Genomic DNA, 21053 nt, shown 5'->3' with positions numbered 1-21053 from the left:
TGAAATTGGCATCTATCAGAGGAATGGCCAGAATCAGCTTTGGGGAGAGGATGCCTAAGTACTTGGACCATTTCACAGACACCATCCTAGCCACTGGGACTCTTCTTTTATTGAGATAACTGTACCAACCAGCCCTGGAGTGGCTGAGAAGAAAAGATAATTGACATTTCTCTCTGTTGACAACTATAGTAAGACTCAAATATCTATACATTTTGTGCTTACTTCTAAAGCTTCTCAGACCTCCACAGTCATCTTCCAACCCCTGATGAAACTTCAAGTTATTCATCAGGCAAGGAAACATATCCATGCTTTAGGCTCCATCTTTTTCCATATCAATCCATATGAATCGCATGGCCAAGCATAATGCCCACAACTCCGCACACTGACAGGCATTCCAAAGTATAGCTATAATGTAACAATCCTTTTTAAAAATATTTCTGGCTATCACCAACACAAAGCATGAACTTATGCGTGAGCCAGGCCCACATCCATTCCTTGTCTATCAGTTATTTGTAGAGAAATCCTCATGAGTGTGTAGTTGTGAGGTAATATGGTGATTTGGATCCCTTATCTAAGAATTTATTCATGTCTTCTGGATTGCTTTGGCCTGATTCCAAATAAACCACTTTCAATGGACAAAGGAACATTCCAATTTCTGATTAACCTTGCCACTTGGAAATTCTAAGAATACCCACCTCATGAAGGTTTGATAGAATGCATACTTACTTGATATCCCATCTTTGAATATTCAGTATTAAGTTCTATAGCACAGTGAGGAGCAGTTTTAGAAATGGTTGTTAATTTTCTAATGCAAAAAATCATAGCTTTGTTGCAGAATATCTGCTCTCCTGGATGCGGTATTCTTCTGAAGGTTGCTAGGAGCAAAATATCCTCATCAGTGACACATACTTCCAGCACCCTCAGGTCTGCAGGGTTTTAAGGCCCAAGTGGCAAGAGAGCTTGTAATACACTCTCAGTTTGCTCAGCATTCTACTTTTCTCTGGGATCTTCTTAAAACTGTCAGACTTCTAAGTCTAACAAAATGTTTACAATAGTATCCTGAAGTACATCATTCTGTATTAATACAAAGAGGCTCACTAAGTGCTGTATTAAAAAAAAAGATGTCCCCTGCCTTGGAGGTCCTGACATTGTCCCAGACAATCAGAATATGAAAATCTACTTGTGGAGCAGGCTTCTAAATCCTCATCAACTTTCTCTTCTATCTCTTGGAATAAAAGTTTGTTTTATAAGGATTTTTTCCAGAATCAACCAGCATGCCATTAATATAATTTGAAAGCAAGCTATTATTTGGAAGGTCAGAGTCAAGTACTTGGACTATATTATGAAAGAGAGTAAAAATTTTAATTAGTTCTGGGGCAACACAGTATATGTGCACTCTTGTCCTTGCCATGTGAAGTTGAAATGAATTTGATCCTAATGATAAAAAAAAGAATGCATTCACCATCTCAAGTGTCAAATATTAGGTAGATCTATCTTTTCTAGTAAGGGGACCACATCCAGGAGAGAAGATATGATTAGGACTACTTTCTGGTTATATTTACTGTCATCTTTAAACATCTGCCATAATCCTGTGGTTTTCATAGAGGCTGGAGAAATAAAATGAATAGAGATTGATGAGAACCACCACTCCTTCATTCTTCAAAATTTTGATGGTAGAAATAAAATCTGAATTCCCTCTGAAATTTGATATTGCTTTTAATTTGCCATTTTGCTAAAAAATAAGCTATTACCTATAATAATGTCTTTTTATTCCACAGGTGAAGTAATAGACATGAGAATTCTATCGATCTTAAGCATATCCCTCCAGGTTGAACCCAGTGTGATATAGGCATGAACTAAAACACTATTCATCAATAGACTAAACAGAAAATCTGATAGTATTTTACATCCTAATGTAAGAAGTTATTTTACAGCTGGACTAGGACTGACCTCTGCTCATCACTGAGGAAGCTTGGAATTCTGATACTTATCTTTAGCCAAAATAATGTCAGATGGGCTAATTAATCATTTATAATATGCTCTTTAAAGTTCTAAATGCCCACAGTGGCCCCCAAGGCTGGAGTGTTTATTGGTGACTATGTGACAAGGAGGACATGAAATATCAGCTGGAAAAACTTTCAGAAAGTTCTTCTAAAACCAGAATTCCTCACACAAATCTTTGTCATTCAAAACCTGGAGGTAAAGAAAGAACTTTATAAAGAAGAAGCCTGGAGTATATTCCTAGGAGTCTTTTGGGCCTTGAAAGTGGTCTACACTCATTTTTTCCTCTTGTATAATATCATGTATCTTCAATAAAGCCTTATAATAGTATGCTCTGTGGAGTTCAGTGGATCCATTTAATTATCTGAGTTGTACAGTATTTCTGATGCCCTTACTGTAGGGTCAACTAGGACTCAAAATCTAAGAATCTACAACTGGCTATTGATCTTTCTTGGGTAGGACCTGAGGAATATCTATCACATAAACATTTAATAGGTTTTAAGTGTCTTTGTTCAAAAGGAATAAGATCTTTTTGATCAAGAAACTCTGTGACTGATTCATATCTGGACACTAGATGGGAGATGACATTTCACGCAGTGGTAGACTTTGGCCCTTTACTTCCCAGCTCTTGTTATTTATTTCCTGTATATTTTATTTATTATTTATTTGTTGATTACTCTTGAATCTAGACAATTTAAGAAACACTATATATTATTAATATAATGCCCTTAAAGCATCTGATGTATTAGGCCACTGATAGTCCAATACCCTGATTGACACTCTTATCTTCCTGTCTTCTGTGACAGTCACTTCCACCTTGCTTCTGTTAGGAAGGAGACCAGTTTGGTGAAGCAGGAAGTCAGAGTGAAACCAAAGTCAAGAAAGCAGACAAGCAAGTTTATTATGCTCTGTAATACAGCAGGCCCAACCTATTGTCAGGATGCCCTGAATATTTGGGAAAAGTTTCTTTTTATGGAGTTTGCAAGGGGTTTTTTGGAGGGGTATTGTTATGCAAACAAGCATTGATTGACAAGGCTGGCAATGATGTAAGCTAATTACTATTGCTCATGCTCTTTCCCAGAATTCTCTCTGATTGCCCACCAAGTGGGGCAAAACTGCAATGCAGATTCATTTTAATGACTTTATAATGAGGAAAGCTTACTTCAGGACATCCTAGGAGCATGCCCAGTTAGCACTCTAGCTTGTGGAATGTCTCTGTGATTTTACTCCTATTGCTAGGGATTTTCTCATTGGTGGAAGCTATCTGTAGCCTCAGCTGTCTAGTCTTAACTTCTCTGTGGTCACACCAACCTCTCCTCCCACTTAACTCTGGCTTCCTGCCCAGCACTGTTGACAGTGACTTTCTAAAGTCTCCAATATCATTTATACTATGGACTCAGGTTCCATGGCAATAGTACCAACTACTGACTCTTGTCTATAGAGGAAAGTTACCATGGAGTTCTCTCAAAGGTACCAGCGGTTCTTTCACCAGGGTATTCCTTATATACTCAGCAAAGGGACTGTCTTCTGGGCTTATACATGAAACAAAATGTTTTGATATGTTTTTTTAAATACATTCTGAACCTTCTCACCCCTTCCTTAATACTCCAACCATAGTCTGTCATTTTCGCCTCACTTATTCTAGGCCACCACCATATTCAGCATTCAAGGAGACATTCCAGAAAACTATGAGAACTAGGTCCAGTTTTCCTACCACAGAATCTTGAGCAGCAGTGTGACCATATCAATACATTTTCTATAATCCACGCTTATATCCCACTCTTCTTATTCGTACACTCCTCCAGTCTACTCAAAAAGTGTTCTATCAGTTTGTGCAAGTCCTTTTTACCAGATTCTATATTTTCTTTAGCAAATAAACTATTTTTGCTGGATGAACTATACTGCCCTACCTAGGCTCTTCCAAGCAGTGATCCTAACTAAAGACCTAAAGGTAAAACAGATAGATACTGAGGAGAAAAGGTATCCCCTAGTGAGGGATTTGTTTTCCTGTGAGGTTATTATGCACATAAAGGCAAGAGGATATTCTTCACATGTGATACTAGCAAGGGGCTGCTATTTAGAATTCAGAGGAATATGAGCATTTAATTTTCAGATTCAGTTTCCTCAATTTCCTTGCCAGGTTTCAAGTCCTCAATATTTACTTATCAGAATCTTATTATAATATAGAAACACTGTCAATGCTGGCTATTAATTTTAATTGTCAGTTTTGCTTCCTTTACAATCAAGTCTATGGCTTAATTTTCAATAAAAGCTTAAAACCTGCCATAAGCCTGTAAGAGATGAAAGTCTACTTAAAAGCTGCCACTGAAGCTCTTTGCTGTTGCAGTTTTACAGCACACCTTCAATTTCCAGTTGACTGCCCTGAGCCTACGATGTTTTTTCTGCAGGCCTTCCAGAGTCACTAATAGAAGTCAGCCCACTCTTCAGTCATTATCATTGTCACTGCCCTCACACCATTCAAGTGCCAAAGTTCCCATATATCCAACACCTCTCCATACACTTCTCCCTCATCCCAGTTAATCAAAGTTGAAATCCTTAACATCTGTGATGTGAATACATGCCATATTTTATCACCAGTTCATTTCTGGTATCAGCTTTTTTATCGTGGGCTCTCAGAGAGTAGACCTGGAGGCAAACACTCATAGGCTGCTACTATGTTAAGAAGTACAATCCCAAAGAAACCAGACTGGGAAGTATTAGTAAGGCAGGGAATGTCAGAGAGAAAATAAAACTAAGTGGTTTTTTTTATTTATCAGGGTGGTTACCACTAACTTTGTGTCAAGCAAAACCATTTTATTCTGAGTAGGAATATGTATAACTTTGTTAAACAATAATGCAGCCCTAGAGTGGAAAGAGAAAAATATATCTGCTGGCTTCTATTTCTCATTGGCTAGAACTTTGCTCTGTGCTCTTCAGTGTAGGTCATGTGTGGGTGAGAGGCATGTGTCCTGGATTTACATGTCTCAGGGTCACAGGGAAAAGCTAAGGACATGCAAAGGACACATGGCATGGGCATGAGGTAAAGTGACATTGTGTTGTGCCGGCTGCTTGGGCTGCAGCTTGTTTGAATCAAAACAGAGATTGTTGCAGTGATTAATAGCCATAAAGCAAGCTGGCAAGAGCTCCAGACATGCGTAAATGACAAGTTTATGAAATAGTGTAATTGAAGCAGCTGAAACAAACTTACACCAACATCAAAACCAAAATCAAACAAAGCCACAGTTCTCTTCCCCTTGATTCTCACCTCCCAAGAGAAAAACTTTCATTCTTAGCATTTCCTTTTGGTCTTTAGCAAAATATTTTTAAGCAACATACTTACTGGTGTTTAAGTAATCATTTTTAAATAACATGCTTCCACTATTGTTCATTTTTTTCCCCTTTTTAAAAAATAATTTTAGCCAGTAACCATCGACCTTCTTCTGAAGCTGACTATTAGGTCACTTGCATTACACTCACATCCAGCATTTACAGACACACACTTGCACAAAACGCACTCATACTCTAATAAACATATGCACAACCCAAGCACACACACACACAATCTGTTCTACTTTATAAATAGGATTGCATTATAACTGTTTGGTTGAATTAGTATTATAAAAATCTAAATGTTGGTCACAGCTGGCCCACATTCTAACATTTTTTTGTTGCTGTTCCTTTGATCTAGTTTTGATAATTGACTAATTTATTTACTTGCAGAGTTTCCAAAGCTTTTAAGTAAAATTCAGCATCAAACATTAAAATCAAATATTTTACAATCTGCAGCAGAGCACTGGAGGATCAGATATTCCTCTTCCTTTGCATACTTACTATTAAGAAAATACAGGAATTTTAAAGAATTCAGTAATTTTGTTCAGCTTTATTTCATTCACAGTGTTTTAGACACAATATTTTGATGGGACTAGAAAGAGATTTACAAAAAGCTATATTTCCTTTCTTCCTTAAATTTAGTTTTAGAAGACAAAAAAATTTAATGTGACATTCTACTAAAGTTATGTTGAATTTTTGGCCTGTACATCTTGCAAATATTTTAAAAGCAGTATCAGTTCCTGGCTTCAGATTGTTGTATATATGAATTATTAGAAGTATTATATATGGGAAATAATTAAATGTTCCATTGCTAAGACTATAATTATAAACGTGGGACATTTTTACATCAAAAGCTCCTTTTAGAGAAGAAGTAAGAGCCTAATAAAGAGCTTCTTGTCTAAATCTGAACAAATATGTTCAGTAATGGAAAAAATGAGAAGTGTGAAATGCTGTAACCTGTTTAACTGACATTAAGGAGATTAGCCTTGGTTCTGTAGGAAAGTGAAATAGCCAGTTCTACTTTACAACATGATTGTTCTAAAGGAATTTAATAAGAAACAGCTGAAACTTTTGATGTCCTTGAGATTCAAAGTCTTTTGTTTTCAAAGGGTCACCTAACAATTTACTTCCATATATTCTGTATTAAATGAAATTCTAAATTGATTTGTTTCACATTTCTAGCTAACTTTATTCTGATCCCTAATGTTTTCTTAAGTGATAAATGCATTCTCAGTTAAACATGTTCCACATTGTTCCTCAGTTAAACATTGATTCAGTTGTATAGGCAAGTTTTACTTGAGGTTTTCAATAGTGGTTTTATATATATAAATAGTCTAATGATTTATAATGATGTTGGGAACAACAATAATGGATCTAAAGGTCTATGGTCTTTTAAAGAATATATGAAAACCTTTTGGATGGATGATTAATGCAAAGTATGTACAAAGACAGATGGTGTAAGATCTCTGACATTATACCATGCTAGTATTTCAGAGCAGTTTGTTATAGAAAAAGGTCACTCAATATTAGAGACATCGTGTAAGAGAAAATGTAGCTCACAAGACTGAGGAAATAAAACTGGAGTCTGAGGTAGTAACTGTATGAGTATTAACTGCATCATGATTGCAAATATAAACAAATGTATTAAAAAGTCCTTGAAGTACATAAGGGAATAAAGATGTTTGGTCTTTAAAACAATTACTAGGTTATTTTAAAGTATTTTCACTTCTACTTAATTCAATACACAAGCTCATATGATTTTTTAAAAATACTGTGGCCCATTTCTGCCTCTGCTTTTCCAATTTCTGACCACTACTTTGAACACATTTTCCCCATGCCTGTAAACACTATACATACTGTTGATTCCCACATGTATGATTTTCAGCTCCATCATCTCCATGGATCTCCAAAATTTCATGAACAAATTCTTTTGAAATCTCTATATGAAAATCTAAAACATCTTAATATTAACATTGACCAAAATGGAATCATCCTCCCAAGCTATCTGTGCCTTCTCAATTTCTCCTGGTTCTATTTATGGTATCTACCTAACATTAAAATTATATGTTCCTGGTTCTTCCCTTTCCCAAACCATCATCATTAAGTTCTTCAGTCTTTAAAATGTGTACCTAAATTCCTTCACATATTCCATCTGTACTACAACCATTTACATTACCATTTTCTGTTCCCTAGACTACCATAATACATACTGTCTTCTCTGGTTTGACCCTGGCCCTTACATTTTTCCACATAGCCAGTTATTATAAGCTTTTCCAAACAAACTTATTTATGTAATTTTCCTGCTTAAATTGTTTCAATGGTTTCCTAAAGCAGTAAAACAAAATTCCAACTCTTTAAGTTGAGCTACAAAATCTACATGATAGGCAATAGAAAAATCTCCCTTAAATACCTCTCTTCCACATTCTATTTTCCACTGCAACTGGCTTTCTGAAATGCTTTATATTTTTCCTACCCTAGGACCTTTGAAATACTTGGTTGTTTTTCTTGAAATATGCTTCCCTTAAGTCTTCTTGTCACTATCTTATCATTTTATTGTCTCATCCTTAATTTCCCCATCACAGAGTGGTATTCCCTTACTCAATGACATATTATATTATCATATTATCACATCATTCTGTTTCTCTACCCAATATTCACTTTCTTATGTATATTTTCATTTATTTTGCTTCTTTAAAAATTAATTTCTGGTATCTGGTACAAAAATGAAACACTAAAAATAAAATATGGGACCCAGAACATATGCAGTGAAAAAAAGGGGAACCCTGGAGTTGTAATGAATGGAAGATATGAAAGATTAATGGAGAAACCTGGGTTTATGTTCAATGGTAAATTCATTTGGATGTTTTATAGCAAATTACTGATTTTTACTCCCACCAGCCCAAATATGTCCCATGTTCACATATCAGTTGGTGGCTAGTACATCCTTCTAGTTACTCGTGTAAACTTCCCTACTGATCACCTTTGACACCTTTCTTTCATAAGCTATATCTAATCTGCTTGAAGTTTTTTGGTTACACTATTCCAGTATATCAAAAATTTGATCATTTTCAACACATTTATTAATATACCTCAAATAAAATACCATTCCATAATGCCACCTGCAGTAGTCTCCATGGGATTCTAATAAAAGTAAGTAATACTGTATTTTTCTTCTGCCCCAACCGCACCCCCCCCAAAAAAAAACATCTATGGACTTCCTGTCTCATGCAGAGAAGAATGAATGGCTAGTAAAATGGATAGCAAGGGTGAGAGGATCTGGCTTCCCACTCAGATCTGGTGCCATTTTCCACTTGTTCTCTCTGATCTTTTTGCAAAGTCCTCACTGATCTTTTTAAGTCCCCAGGTTTGTCACCATGTGGTTTTCTGCCTGAAACGCGCTCTCCCCTGGGTGTCACCTGGCTCATTTACTTGCCACCTGTAAGTCTTTTCTCAAATGTGAACTTCTCAGTAGGAGACACCTAACGACTATGTTTCAAACTACTTTCTCTTTCCTCACACTTTCCCTCCCTTCCATTTTGTTTTTATAGCTTATTCATCATCCGATCTACTACAGACTTTGTTTACACTCATGTTCTCTTTCTCTCTTCTAAATTTATGGATTATATGAGGATAGGGAATTTTGACTGTTTTGTTCAATTTTTTATCCATGTACTTAATAGAAAGGATGAAAATACTAGATGTTAAATAACTACATAAATAATTAATGGAGGAATCGAACACACAATAAAAAAACCTCAAGATAAAAAACACTGTGAAAAGACTGAAAGGATATAGGCATTCCTTGTTTTATTGTGATTCAAATTATTATGCTTTGCAGATAATTGCATTTTTTACTACTAAATTGAACGTTTGCAGAAACCCTGCCTTTGAACCAGGCTAGGAACAATTTTTTTAAAAGCATTTGCTTTCTCCATGTCTCTCACATTTTCATAATGCTCACAATATTTCAAACTTTTTCATTATTACTATATTTGTTATGGTGATCTGTTATCCTACTGTAATTATTATGGGGCACCATAAACCACGCCCATATAAGATGGTAAACTTAATCAGTAGATGCTGTTTGTGTCTGACTGCTCCAACCAGCCAATGCCTCATACTTTTCCCCTACTTGGTCCTCCCTATTCTCTGAGACACAGAATATTAGAATTGGGCTAATGAACCCTACAGTGGTTTCTAAGTGTTCAAGTGAAAGGAAGAGTTACATGTCTCTCACTTTCACTCAAAAGCTAGAAATGATTAAGCTTAGTGAGGAAGGCATGTTGAAAGCCAAGACAGGCTGAACACTGGGCCTCTTGTATAAAGTTAAACGGGTTGTGAACGCAAAGGAAAAGCTCTTGAAGGACATTGAAAGTGTTACTTCAGTGATAACACAAATGATAAAGCAAAACAGCCTCATTGCTGATACACAGTGTAGTGACCTAGACAGAAGATCAAACTAGCCATACCTTAAGCCAAAGCCTAATTCAGAGCAATCTAAGTCTCCTTTTTGTTTTATATAAGCTGAGGGAGGTGAGGAGTGAGGAAGCTTTAGAAGAAAAGTTGGAAGCTAGCAGAGGTTGGTTCATGAGGTTGAAGGAAAGAAGCTATCTCCCTAACATAAAAGTGCAGGTGAAGCAGCAAGTGCTGGTGTAGAAGCTGCAGCAAGTTATCTAAAAGATCCAGGTGAGACAATGAATGCAGGCAGCTACACTAAACAGTTGATTTTCAATGAGGACAAAACAGCCTTATTGGAAGGAACTGTCATTTAGTAATTTCATGGCAGAGAGAAGGCAATGCCTAGCTTCAAAGCTTCAAAGGACAGGCGAACTCTTTTCTTAAGGGGTGCAGCTGATGAGTCTAAGAAGCCAGTGTTCATTGACCATTTCAAAAATCCTTAAGAATTATGTTAAATCTACTCTGTGCTCTGTAAATGGAAAAGCATGGATGACAGCACACAAGTTTGCAACATGGTTTAAGCCCACTGTTGATACATACTGCTCAGGGGGATAAGACAAAAAAAAGATTCTTGTCAAAATAATACTGTTCATTGGCAATGTACTTGGGCACCCAAGAGCTCTGGTGAATATATTCGATGAGATTAGTGATGTTTTCACAATGAAAGCACCTGCTAACACAACATCCATTCTGCAGCCCATGGATCAAGTAGTAATTTCAATTTTCAAATCTTATTATATAAGAGATACATTTTTATAAGACTGTAACTGACCTAGATACTGATTCCTCTGATGGATCTGAGCAAAGTTCTTGAAAACCTTCTGGTAAGGATTTGCCATTCTAGATGCCATTAAGAACATTTGGGATTCATGAGAACAAGTCAAACTATTAACATTTAATGGGAGTTTGGAAGAACTTGATTCCAACCATCATGGATGACTTTGAGGGGTTCAAGACTTCAATGGAGGAAGAAACTGCAGATGTAATGGAGATATCAAGAGAGCTACAATTAGAAGAGTATAAGGATGTGACTGCATGATGCAATCTCATTATAATCTCATGGTGGATGCAGAATCACTTCTTATGGCTCAGCAAAGAAAGTGGTTTTTTGAGATGTAATCTACTCCTAGTAAAGATGTTGTGAAGATGGGTGAAAACACAAGACTTAGATTATGTTTACTTAGTTGATAAAGCAGCAGCAGGTTTTGAGAAGACTGACTCCGATATTGAAAAAGTTCTGTGATAGGTAAAATGCTATCAAATAGCATTGCATGCTACACAAAAATCATTCATAAAGGAAGAGTGAACTGATGCAGCGACCACTACCCTGATCAGTCAGTAGCCATCAACATCCAGGCAAGAACCTTCACCAGCAAAAGGACTGGGACTGAATGCTCAGATGGTAACATTTTTTTTTTTTTGGCAATAAACTATTTTTTAATTAAGGTATGTGTAATTGTTTTTCAGACATAATGCTATTGCACTTTTAATACACTACAGTGTAGTTAACATAACTTTTATATGCTCTGAGACACCAAAGAAAACATAACTTGACTCACTATATTGAATATCTGTTTTATTGCAATGGTTTGAAACCAAACCTATATTATCTCTGAGGTATGCCTGTATATAAATAACATTTAATCAATTTTCACATATAAGAATGAACTACTACAAACTTAATCTTTTCAAATAGGCTTATAGATTCAATGCTATTTAAATCAAAACGATAATAGAAATGTTCTTTTGGGAACTTGATAAGCTTATTAACAAAATAAAAAATTATGAAGGCCCAAGTAAGTTAAGATAGTTCCAAAGAAGGATGTATTGGTGGAGCTTGCCCTATCAGAGAGAAATTGTAGTTATAATGCATCTTGTGGTAGGTAGCCTCTAAGATGAATTTCAATAATTTCCACTTCCTGATCTCAGCACACTTTGAAATCCTCTTCCTTTAAGAGTTTCCTGGATTAATCAATTTGTATGTCATTAATAGCATAGGGTAGACATAATTTGATGCCAATTTATATACTAGGTAATAAAAAGGTTTTTGTATTGGGTATATTCTCTCACTCCTTGTCAGACTGCCCTCCCTGGGAATTGGAATCCAGCTGCCATATCATGTAGCAGCCCTGTGGCCGTTCCCCAGGTGGAGAGCAACCAAGGCTAGTCAAGTTTGGACACAGATCCTCTCCCCAGGTGACACTGTAGCCCAGTCAATAGCTGGAGTACGTCACAGGGGACCTGATGAGGCACATGACAAGGTCATGTTTGGATGGTTGACCCCAAGAAAATGTGAGAATATAAATATTTGTTGTTATTAAATTCTAAGTTTGGGTATGCTTTGTAATGAAGGAATAACTAAAAAATCATAGTAATTAGGGAATGATATATTGCAAAGGAGATATATCTCTTAAAATAATAGAAAGTGCAGAAACATAACTATGCATATATAAAATATTGACATAAGAGAGATGTGGAATTACAGTTTTTTTTAAAAAGAATACACTTATTTATGACTTGTGTGTAATTAAATTTGAAATGTGAGTTTTTCTTCAAAAATTACAGAAGAGAAATGGCAAAATTAACCATCTAACCATCTAGAGTGCCACTTATTTCCTTAGAATTGAACCACTGAAGGTTTATTCCTCACCTTTGGATGTTCAGACTATTATTGCAAAGTTCTAGAATATAAAATGCTATAGCAAATTGATACTGACAGAAGGATTTGATTGAATTACAAATGCACTCAGCCAAAATTCTAATACAACAAAAGCAATTGCATTTCTGTTCCTTCGTCATTTAAACTCATTTGTCTTAAATAGATGGGAAAAGAAATGGAAAAAAAAAGGTCAGGAAATAATTTTCCTCATTCATCAGAATATTCCCATTATTTTGATGGAATAAAAACTTCATAAATCATTCAATATTAATGTTAACAGTAGTCTGAAGAGCCAACAATAACAAACAGGACATGAAAACCTCTAATTATTACCATCTTAATAAGTGTATATATGTACGCATGTGACTGATTAATCATCAAAAGCTACTGGAGGATGCAGTGGGACCTAATACCAGTCATAAGACATTTTGCATAGATTATCTGAAAGACAGAGGTTAAGTGCCTTGTCAAAAGTCATACACTAATTGGTTAAAAAAAACCAAAAACCTGTCTTATCTCCATCAAAGAGATTAATTAATTTTTTATCATTATACAAATACTTCTTGGATAATTGACAGTTAAATATAATCAGTCATTGTTTTTTGTCACTACCTTTTTTATTAATGTTAAAATATGTACTTGAAATATAATTTATTTTATTTCTCTATGTGATCTAATTTTTAGGCTCTGTGCTTTTATAAAATAGGATATAAGCATCAAGATGATCTCTAACAGTATATAGTTCCTTCATTTTCATCTCTAAATTTATGGGCTATAAAAAGGAGATTAAGGTATACCTTTGTCAAACTGAAAAAGGCTCAAAGCATCTGACCTCACAGAGTTTATGAATTAGTAACCATTAAGGATGATGAAAATCTATTAATTGATAAATCTGAATGCACTGTAAAAATTTTAATAGAAACTCCAGGTTTCCATCAGACATTGATAATACATAGTTTTAGGAATTATTTCGGCAAATTTTTAGATTTAATTGTGTGATGGAGATACCAATATGCATGTAATGATCTTAGCAATATATATTGTGATTAAACATAAATTTAATTTCTATGATTCCTTAAGGTAAACTAATAATTTAGGATCATGCATACATTATGCCTTTAATCCTCATCTTCAGCACATGCACACGTTTCTAAGTGTTATTAATATTCAGCCATCTTACAGAATAACAACATGCAAATAACTTTATGTCTAAAGGACCTAGGAAGGAATATTCTAAAGCTTACATTCATCCTTAGTGTTTTCTAGCATTCCAATTAAACAAAATTAAGTATTAATACATATAAAAATTTTTGATCTTGGATGTCAATTTTTTATCATATAATTTAGGAATATATATTTTTTCTTTTTCTATCATTTTTTTCTTTACTTTCTATTTTTAAATAAATAAGAAGTGAGAGCTTAATTTTTAAGGAAATTTAGTTAAGTATGGGTAATATTCTCAAATGTAGAAAGCATGTGTAATACTCCCAATGATGAAAAGAAATCATTAGCAGTTACTCCAGAATACCTGGAGCTCTACCAGTCATGGATGTATGACTTAAGGAGCCTCATCCACCCAGTGGCTCCTAGCCAACTAGCCTTATTTTGATCTCTCTTATGTATTGGCCATCACACACAATTCTTGAACTAAGATCTGCTGCTGAAAAAAGAAAAAGACCATTAAACTCTCTCATTGACGTCAGAGTTAATCTCCATACTTTTTTTGATGGGCTACTATACATCATGCAGAATCTGGAGTGGCCAAATTGTACATTATCTAGACCTAATTTTTAATATTTTTCCCATTTTGACCATTCTTTTTGCAGTCATTGTTTCGTGCATGTTTAGTAGATATGAGGGTTTTTTTTTCCTTCTACTAATGCTACATTTCTTTCTTTGAGTCATAAATAAATAAATAAGACACTACAGGAGTTACAAAAAAAAAACCTTTGGAGGTAGGTTAATTTCCATTGTGTTTCTTTTGCTGTTATTTTTCTATACTTACAAATAAGTGGCAAAACAGGAGTAGAGATGTAATAATTTAGAAGAAAATATTCTCTCAGAAATACAAGCATATTTAGACACAAAAATCCAGATAATATAATCTAGTTAACCTACAATGGGTATACTTTAAATTTCTTATTGTTTTTGTTTGTTTAGCTGTTCATACTTCAGCAGATATGATACTTCTGCATCTGTCTGATATATAAAATATATGTGTGTATTGTCTGCCTTTTGGTTCAATACGGGAATGTAACTGTCTTTCACAGGAGAGTAACCACATTTCCTTAGATTTTTGTCTAACCAATGAATCACACATCAGTAGGTTATATTTTTTCTTTTTGTTCAACTTTTTGAATTGTGTGTGGGTAGAACAAAACATAGAGACCTGAACCATTTTCTGTGGTTTGACATGATCACTTCTTGTGATTTTATTTAGATGCATATTATATAAACAAGAAAATTTAGGGCTTGGATTTTGTCTAGCCCATCCTCACTTAGTATCAGTGCTGATGCCAGAGATACAAGAGAATAGAGAGGATGAAGGCCAAAATCACTTATCCTTGTGTTAAAACAGTGTTAGTATGTTAGATGTTAAGGAACAGTAATACCTTATATTGTCATTATCATTTAATAGGTTTAAGTTAACATCCTTTAGGCACATGTACAATACTAAAATGATAAGAAAAACGTTCTCATTTAAGAGAAAAAGCTGATTAAAAATACAAGTTACACGATTGAATGGGAGATAAGATGATACAATATTAAAATTAAATTAGTATGAAAGCAATGGGCTTAGTTATGTACATACCTAGAGAATTTACATGCCAGATATAAGAACACAAACTCTAGTTTATATTCATAACTTTCATTATTAAAACCAGAATTTGTAGTTTAAATACATTTAAAAGATTTTTTACAATATCAAAAACTCAATGATCTTTTACTTGTACACTTTCAGCAACACTTCCCAAAATTATTTTACTTATAAAGCTTTATGTTTAATAATGTGAATGAAATAAAATTATATTCCAATGTTCTATCTCCTTCAAGACTAAATTTGCTTGTGAGATCTGCAGCAAATCAAGCTTTTGAAAATTAGCTTAAATTTAAACCAAAATAGAAGTTTGAATATGGCATAACTACATTACATATCAAACAATTCCACATATCACCTATATGAATGTATTTGAAAAATATGTGTGTGTACATTAGTTATGAATAGAGACAATGCTCAAGCACTTTAAATGAATAGCAAAATTATCAGGCAAATAACACTGTATTTGAAATTTAAAGCAAGCATTGAAAAATTTTTATATAATATATAAAGCTTTTAAACCCTGTACATACCTAATGCTTAAACACAAATTTTACCATCAGAGTTAGTTTAAACTTCAAATTTTGACAATTATGAATAAGGCTTCTATACATATTCAAGTACATGTTTTTGTATGGACATAAGTTTTTAACTCCTTTGGATAAATACTGAGAGCAATTGCTGAATTGTGCTGCAAGAGTATGGTTAGTTTTGTAAGATACCATCAAATTATCTTCCAAAGTGGGTGTAACATTTTGCATTCCCACCAGCAGTGAGAGTTCCTGTTCCTCCACATCCCTTTGGTATTACATTTGGTGATGTCTGTGTTCTGAATTTTGGCCATTCTTATGTGCATAGTGTAATCTCATTGTTATTTCAATTTTAATGTCCCTGATGACATCTGATGTGAAGCATCTTTTCATAGCTTACATGCCATCTGTATATCTTCTGTGGTGAAGTGTTTGTTAAGACTTTAGTCCATTTTTATAAATAAGGTTGCTTGTTATCTTGCTGAATTAATAATTCCATATATTTTGGCCCATTATCAGATGTGTCCTTTGCAAATATTTTCTCCTAATCTGTAGTTTCTTATTCCACTGGCATTGTCTTTCATAGAGCATGCGTTTTTTAGTTTTAATGAAGTCCAGTTTATCTATTACTTCTTTCATGGATTGTACTTTTAGTGTTTCATGTAAAAAGTCATTGTAATCCTGTCTTGTAGGATTTCTTCTATGTCGCTATGTTGTCTTCTAGGGGTTTTGTAGTTTTGCATTCTACATTTAAGTCTGTGATCCATTTTGAATTAGTTTTATTAAGTGTGTAAGGTCTGTGTCTAGATTCACTTTTTTGCATGTGTATATTTAGTGGTTCAAGAACATTTTAAACTTAATATCAGTGCAAGAATCGCACTACGTATATAATGGGATGACAGTAGTAGGATCTGTTGTTTGGAAAGATGTGAACTGAAGTAAAGAATCAGAAAATTTGGGTTATATTATTTCCTTCTGCAACTTATTAGCTTAGCTATATGGCATCTTTGTAGGCTAATTTTTTATCTGTACTTTGATAATAAAAATAAATATTGCATGAGGGTTATCTAGTGATTCAATGAGATTATATATTTGAAACTGCTTTATAAACTCTTGGATGCTCTAGAAACTCTCAATATTATTTGAAACTATTGAAGACTCCAGAAATAATTTTATCTGGTTTCACAGACACCATGGTCCTCAGGCAATCCTCTAACTTTGATAAGTACTCCTTTTCAATCTTGTTTGCTGAATCTCCTCCTCGTCCTAAATTGTAATTATTGGGAGTGCTTTGGGGCACTGTGTTCGCCTTACGGTTTTTTTACCTGTCTACCCACCACCTTGATGATTGCATCTAGCTTTACAATTTTAAATACCATGTACATGCTTCCAAATGTCCAAATTTCTCTCTCAAGTCCAAATACAAAACTTGCTAAACATCTTATGGAACCACTTGTAAGAATTGTAATGTGGTTACTTACAATGGAATAATACATACATTCTTCCAATTCTAAATAGTGATATTGATTTTAAAAATACCTTCTAGGCAGAGCAGTACTGTCATTTGTGTTGAGTCTAGCCTTAAATTGCACTCTCCTATATTGTCCTGTTTTACTTATATGATGCTGATGTTGAGCAAATAAATTTGTGACAAATTCTTTACTTCTGTTGGGCACACTGCTTATTATTTTGTTTGCAAGACTTATATCTTTTTATGCATTATATATATATATACATACATACATATATATATATATATATATACTGAATGTTGCAGAGCAGTTTCCTGATCCAATTGGTGCTTAATATTCTTCACTATATGACATGCCTTTAAACTCAGTAATGTTCAAGATTACTTGTGCTCAAGATCAAAACGTCTAGGAAGTTGACTCTATTTTCTGAGGAAAAAGGGTGATTTGGATCTAATAGTTTGGATTCTGTATTGGGTCTACACATTCATGGAGAAAAAAAACTTATTAGTTGTTAAAAAATTCTATATTTCTTAAAATCAGAGAAACTGTTTATTAATAAATTGACAGTTGAAAATAAAGACTATTAAAATGACAGATTTTACAGATCAATAGCCCATTCATACTAATGTGAGTGACACGTTATTTCTGACTACAAAGTGTTTTCAGATATATTTTGTAATTTCACACCATTATACTTTTATTTAAAAAGTTCCCCATGTTGAAGTTTTACTTACCTAAATTTTGATGACTTAAGATAATTAAAAGACAGAACCAAGAGACTTATTCCTTAAGCATATAAGTATTTATACTTTGGTAAGTAACTTAAATTCCAGAGGTTGATTTACTTGGTCTAAGATGACAAACGAATACCACCACAAATTTTTATGTACATAGATTTTTCTATATGCTATGTTATTAATATACAATGAATATAATCTGTTTTGAATATGGATGTATCCAAACTCAAAGTTTAGGTACTTTTATTGGTATAATATTTCTATACCAGTGTTTACTATTAAAAAAAATGAAAAAGATATGATAAACTGTCATGAATTTCACTGTGTAATTTGTCAAACATTCATTTTTCAAAATTAAATGGTATAACTTAAAAAATATTGACCTAAGCTATTAAGAATATAAAGTGTAATTTAAAAGGTTATAACATGTTTATATAAAAGCTTGATATTTTAATTAATTTGATGGGTTACAATCTACCTTGGGAAGTGTTAAATTTGAGAATATAAAATGTGTACCTTTAAGAAAATTTTCAAACTTTGTATCCCATTAAATGAAAAATTGTATATGAATTCTAGTCAATATACTTTCCTTAAATTTGGTAGTTATTATTATAATATGAACAACCTAAGAAATTTTATGTTTTGCAAACTGAGAAGGTATAAACCACCTTTATGTCATTTTTCTTTCTTGTCATGTTATAGTAAAATATAATCCTACTTTGCTATTCTTTTTCAGGTTAAGTTGATGGAAAGCACTAGAAATATAAGAAATGAATTAACTAAAAATTCCTTGCAAACATTCATAAGAAAAAGCTGTATTTTTAGCAAACCAAACATTTTTATTTATGTTGTATTTATCATAACAGAATCTTCAATACTGGCTAAAATGAGAAAAGATGCTTTAGTCAGACAGGATAAACCAGGATGCCCAATTCTACTTTAAAATAACATGAAACAAACTAAAAAGTAGTAACATTTTAAAACTTAGAGAATTTGACCTCATCAGAACTTGGAAAAATAAAATGAATATAGATCCAGGCTTTGTTCTGTTTTTTTTAGACTTATTTAATAATCAATTCCTGTAATGCAACCATGAAGTAATGTTGTTAATAATCTGCTTCTGTGTGCAACTGTGGTTGGGGGAAAGATGAAAATTGTCTGAATTTTTTAAATGTCCTATTATGTTTCAGTATTTTCTATTTGTTCACTTTAGATCTTCATTTACTTTTTCCTTTTCAAATTTTTTAATTATTTAAATTTTATTGAAAATTGTTTCCAAGCCTGGTAGAAGTTAAGTTAGTGTGTATTACAGACTTCAATAATTAAAAACAAAACAAAACAGAGTAAAAAATTACAGAAATTATTTTTCTACTCACATAGAACACCCTTTATAATTTACAACCTTTTATAAATATTGTCATAAGGAGATCCCAGTAATTTTTAAAAGCCTACTTATTGTTTGGAGAACTTTACCTCCTAGGAAGATGTTTTAGAGCCACAGGGCACTAGTTCACTGGCGGGCATTACAAGACCACATACAGCCTCAGCTTCTATTACATTCTCAGTAGGAAGCTTTGCTGACTGAGGAATCCTTACATGATTAGTTGCTTGCTTGGGAGTTTCACCCACTAAAAGAATGGATACTTTCTATTTTCTAATACTTACATTCTGCCGATATCATCTGCCTTCCTTTCTTTACGAATTATTATTTAGTTTCAGATCTTGCCTTCCTTGCAACCGGCTTTAGAAAGCTCTGGGCATTATTCTGATTTAGGATCCATTATCACTTTAATTCCTCCAGGATCCCACTGTTTTCTTGTCAGTCAAGATTTCTTTCTAGTCTCATTTACCCAGTGTCTTCTAATGATCTCTACATAATGAAGGCTAGCCCCTATGCAGAAACCATGTTTTTTGATTCAAGGTCTGAGACTTTGTAAAATGCAGAACATCAAATGCAGATGAAAATATTCCAGAGCACAGAGAAAAATGAATATTTAACAGATTGTTATAAATCATACATTTTGTATCCAAAATTATTCAAAAGCAAAAAAATTTTGCAAACCAATCATATTAATAACCATTAACACAAAAGCTTCAAATAAAACATTAGAAAACTGAAGCCAGCAGAATACTGGCGTACTGTAGTCATGTTAATAATTATGAGAAAGGAATACAAGAATTAATCATCTATGGTATTTAATCAAAATATGCTAAATAAAAATTAAACTGAAAAAATAAAATTTATAAAATTTAACAAAATACCTGTTTATGATAAAATATTTTACATAAAATCTTACAAATACATTCTGTAAAATACCTGTTACAAATATAGCAAGATAATTCACTGTGAAATATTTGGGAAAAAGTCAGTTCAAGGGCATGGGTATTATCAATGAATAATATTCTCAAAATTTGAGCCAGTGGAAAAAGAAAAGCAACATAAATACATATAATTGAGAGGAAGTTCCAAGATTCTGTCTGTATAAATCCTATGATTATCTACTCATAAAATACAACGAATGAAACTGTAAGCCATTAGTTCTGGAAATTAATAAAGTGATCAAAGCTACACATATATGCCATTTAAAAATATATTTGCAGAAAAATTTGTCCTATAAATACTTAATGTAAATGTGCATGAGTCATTTGCAGAATATTATGAAAACTCACTGACAGGGAAAAAATTTAGATAAGACAATGCTATAAAATATATGCTACTCCCAATCTATCTATATAATACAATTTCAAGCAAAGTATCAATGTGATATTTTAACCTAACAAAATTATCCTAATTTATAATCATCTTAAATAACAAGAGAATAGCCAAAAACCTTTTTCAAAATTAAAAACGTTGAAGTCAAACATAACCAAGCATAAAATATGCTTAAAAATCTATAGAATTTAAAATCATGTTTCAGAGACAGAAATATCTTTATTTTTTTCTTTACCTATTTTCTTACCTTTACCCTCCATTTCACTGGTTTATATTCATTTTTAACATTTTCAAGTCTGTTAATTATGGTTCTGTATCTATAATGCTTTGTCTCT

This window comes from Manis pentadactyla, chromosome 1 (assembly GCF_030020395.1).
Source record: "Manis pentadactyla isolate mManPen7 chromosome 1, mManPen7.hap1, whole genome shotgun sequence".
Classification (NCBI taxonomy): domain Eukaryota; kingdom Metazoa; phylum Chordata; class Mammalia; order Pholidota; family Manidae; genus Manis; species Manis pentadactyla.
The sequence above is the reverse complement of the archived record's forward strand: the minus strand, read 5'-3'. Positions refer to the sequence as shown.